The 4383-nt window shown below is 33.2% G+C and overlaps 1 long non-coding RNA gene across 1 annotated transcript; it reads left to right on the top strand.

Annotated features, from left to right (window-relative positions):
* Positions 1–805: 805 nt before the first annotated feature.
* Positions 806–3622, top strand: LOC131011291 (uncharacterized). Its single transcript, XR_009096843.1, has 3 exons — positions 806–876; positions 2730–2796; positions 3397–3622. It is a non-coding gene; the product is annotated as an uncharacterized LOC131011291 (long non-coding RNA).
* The last annotated feature ends 761 nt before the right edge of the window (positions 3623–4383 follow it).

Here is a 4383-nt window from a genome sequence, read left to right as displayed (position 1 = left end):
CATTTTTCTTTATTTTTCGATATTTTATATATATTAATTATTTAGTTGTAATACCCGGACTTTTGATGACGTGTTTAATTGCTTGAGTTTGAGTAATTAGGGTTTAGATCCCTTGTTTGATTTACTTTGTAAACAGATGAGAAGTTATATGAAGTTTTCTTATTATTTTTAAGATGTTGAGATGTTCTTTCGATGATGTAAGAATGATGTGAGATTTTATATTCGTATTTGAGTTTGAGTATTTGAATAATTCGAGATAATTATTTGAATGAGAACGATGAACTCGGAAGTGAAATCTGAGTCCGTTAAAACGTTTTTGAAAATTTTGACTTTTTGACGATGAATAGTAAAATACTGCTATTTCGTCTTTTTGTCGACTTTCAAAATCTTACGTGCACGTCGTCGAGAAATATTCTTAGTTTTTCGATACGAGTCCAATAATGAAAGTTTTTTTTTTGGACGACGAGTGAATAGTAAATCGGGATTTCTCGATAGACGTGTAAATCTCGTTTATCAGAATTTCGAGAACGAGCTTGTATTTTCTATATTTATATAGAATTACGAGTGTAATAAAAGTGAGTAGGAGTTGAGAGGGCGAGTAACGAAGAGTATGGGTAGTTAGTCGTTAAAACGAGACGAGACGAAACGAGATATTTAACGACTAAATATCTAGGCCTACCCTACCAAAACCACCCCCCAACCGCCCACTACCCTTAACTCACGCTGCACACAACACACACACTAATTTGTGCTGCACACACACTAAACCACATTAGAAACACACACTCCCTCCATTAAAGCTTCATCAAGCTTTTGAGCTCCGATTTGAGCACCGAGACGAGCGCCGATCATCTTTTTGATCACGTTTTTACGTAGGTAACATCTCTACCTACGATTTCATGGTTTTCTTTTCGATTTTCATCGACGTCGAAAAATGTCGATTCTCGACTTTATTTTGAAACGACGTCGGATCGTCGTGAAATTTTAGTATGTTGTTCTTGGGTAGATGTCGAGCATGTTTAATGAAGAGAGTAAGAACGGAATGAACCGTAGCTATGAAACTCATGAGGGCAGCCCCGTTTTTCACACATTAGCTTGTCTTTCGATTTTTGTTTGATCGTTTTGACTTGATATTTGTGCTTAGGGGTATGCTAGAATCGATATATATTAAATTCGTATTTTTTCAAGCACGAAAATTGTATAAGTTTTTAGAGTATGATTATTTAAATTCGTGAAGTTTGGGATGTTGCATAATGAATATTATTGCGTATATGTGTTCTACGATATCACATGAGCATGCTAATTGATTTACAATTTATGGATGATGATTGTTGAACGAAATTAAAACTGGAATTCTGTCAAAATTTTACAGCAGATTCAAGCTTATGTTTCGATGAGTTTTCATTGCTTGATGGCTCTGAAATTTTAGTATGTTTATCTATGATATGTGTATTTCGTTGCTGCAAAATGTCATGTCTTTTGGATGATGTTTGCTATTTTAAAGATATTTTGAAAAATCCTTGACAGAATCTGTCAACTATTGGTAGACTTCACAAAACCGTTTATATCTATTAATCCATGAAGGATTTTGCATCACCGTTTTTTTTAAACGAAACTAGACTTCAATACTTTTCTAAAAACATAAGATTTTGATTTTTATGACCTCTGAAACAGAGCAGTTTATTATTTCAAAAATGCCCTGTTCTGCTGTCATATTTGTCCAACAGTAAAAGTGTATGAGTTTCATTGTTTATTTGGCAGATCATATGAACGTTTTCTCTTGTGAAATTTTAACCAAATCTTCAAGGATACCTTTAGTTTTGGATGATTAAATTTGATGGAATTTTATTAAGGTTTGCCTTGGTTTCTAATGGCCTAAACAAAATTGGCAGAAACTGTCAATCTTTGACAGCCTGCACTAAAAGAGCAATATCTCCAAAAACCTTTAACCTTTTTGGTTAACTACCATTTTTAGAGTGAACTACACTTCATGAAGTTTTTTAGATCAATTGGTATGATAGTTTATGATGATTGAGTTGGTTGTTATGAATTTTTAAAGATGACACAAAAACAGCAAAACTTTCTAGAAAACAACTTGATTATATTTGTTTTGATGGATGATACGATATGACTAAATGGTGTGAGTTGTGAGAGTTATGATTAACGCACATAAATGTTGGTATCTGACATTCGAACAATTGGTGTCGAGTATAAATGATAGTTTACTGATAAAGAGTTTTGATGATTTTGAATTGTTTGGTTTGCGTTGTAAAGATGTCAAGATGTTAAGTTTTGAGTCGAGAGACGAGTTCACGTAGTGAGATTCACGCGTTGAAATCTCGTGGCTGACATTATATATGAATAGGTCATGCCGAAATTTTTAGTGAAATTAGAATTTGAGCATAGTCAATTCTTGTTGACCCGTGACTCAAATACATGCCTAATGGAAAGTTTAACTTTCTAATTGGTTAATTAGACGAGATGAGAGCGAATAGATCTGCTAAGAAAGTGGACTTTTCGATGTGTTAAATATTTCTTTTAATTGAAGCGCTGCTAATTATAACATAAGGATGTTATAATTAATGAGTAATGACGAGAGATAATAATTGTTATATTGATTAACAATCAAGAGAGATGAACATTAGAGATACTAATGTTTCATAAAAGAGATTAGATTATTAATCGAGGTTTCTTTTATAACTTCTCACCAATTCTTCATAACGATGAAGGTCCTTTTGGGAAGTAACGACTTGAGGGAGAGAGTGACGTTACTCATTGATACAGAGACACAACGAGGTGGGCATTACTTTTACTACGTATATAGAGATCCCCTACGTATCGTAGGCCTCTTATACTAATGAATGCATGAGATGATCTAACTGTTAATTTCAGTTTCATATATATCAAATGAGTTTAAATGTTACATTCAAGCAAGTTATTTCATGACAAAATCTTTGAGTTAAAGTTATTTCAAGTATTGTCTTGCCATAAAATGTTTAAATTTTAGTATGATATTTATCTGCTTTGGCTTTGCCAATGATGCAATCGAATTCGGGTCCTGAGCAGTTGATAGCTATCCTGCCAGGACTAGTGTACACCAGTGACCGTGAGTCATCTAGCGGGTTGGCCGGTCAAGTGACCGTGAGAGGTGGCCACCTCTCCGGCACACAGTTTCAGATATGATAGATTACAAAAGAACTTAGTCTGATCAGACGAACTTTAAGAATCACAAATGAACTTAGTAAGCTTGGGCCTTTTTAGCGAAAAACTCCCTTGCTGTACTGATTATGATGGCATGACAATTTACAGTTTTGAAGCATGTATTTTTATACCTAGGCATACGTGCCCACTGAGTGCTTTTGTACTCAGCCCTGCATATGTTTTCTAAATGTGCAGGTTGAGCTGATGTGATGATGGTGCTGCAATGAGCGGAGTCTCCAGGGTTGTTAATAAATAGTTAACCTGTCTAGAATATGTCTTCATACATATGTCTAGCTACTTTCCGCTGCAAGATGTTGTTAATGCTATAGTATGTTATGTCATACTTTGAGTCTTAAGAGAATGGTTGCATATGATGTATAACTTGATTAATGATATTAATTAAGTTTTATGTTGTCTTTCATAGACTGTTCAAAAGAGTATTAATGAGTAAATACGACGATTTTTCTTAGGTTGAGTAAGATTTACGGTTTCAAATGACGCCCCTTTCTTTCCCTTATTCTTTAACCCCATCCCTAGTCGTAGATCACTCGGCTTAACTATCCTTAGTTAAGGCGGGCTGTGACATTAGTAGAAATTTAAAACTTTTGAAATTTTCTAAATTAAGGGATTTCTAGTTGTGTTTAAAGGTATTCTACCTCCATTGAGAACGTGAGATTTACCAGTACACACACACACACACACACACACACACACACATATATATATATATATATATATATATATATATATATATATATGTATAGGGTGGAGATCTACAAATAATCCCCTTAGTCTAAAGATTAAATAATTAATCTTAATCGTACAATCTGAACAGATTAATAGCCAGGATTACATCTAATTAATTATTAGTTTCTTTTTAATTTTTTCTGAATAAGCTAAAAAATCAGTAAAAAGTACGTTTAGGGGTGTATATGTGTAACACCCCGCCCATTTATATTAAGTTTAGATTAATTTTTGAACTTAGATTTAAGATGATTCACGCCGGATTGAGAAAAAGAAATTATTTTAATTCCAACAAAAATGATTTACAAAAGCATTTGTAAATTTAGTAATTAAATTTATATGCTTTGCATATTTATTTAATTAAGCATTTTTATGAGTGAGCTTTAATTTTATTTGGGCCTTAAGCTTTTAATTGCTTGAGTTTGAGTATTCGAATAA

Source organism: Salvia miltiorrhiza, chromosome 2 (genome assembly GCF_028751815.1).
Source record: "Salvia miltiorrhiza cultivar Shanhuang (shh) chromosome 2, IMPLAD_Smil_shh, whole genome shotgun sequence".
NCBI classification, from domain to species: domain Eukaryota; kingdom Viridiplantae; phylum Streptophyta; class Magnoliopsida; order Lamiales; family Lamiaceae; genus Salvia; species Salvia miltiorrhiza.
The sequence above is the reverse complement of the archived record's forward strand: the minus strand, read 5'-3'. Positions and strand labels throughout refer to the sequence as shown.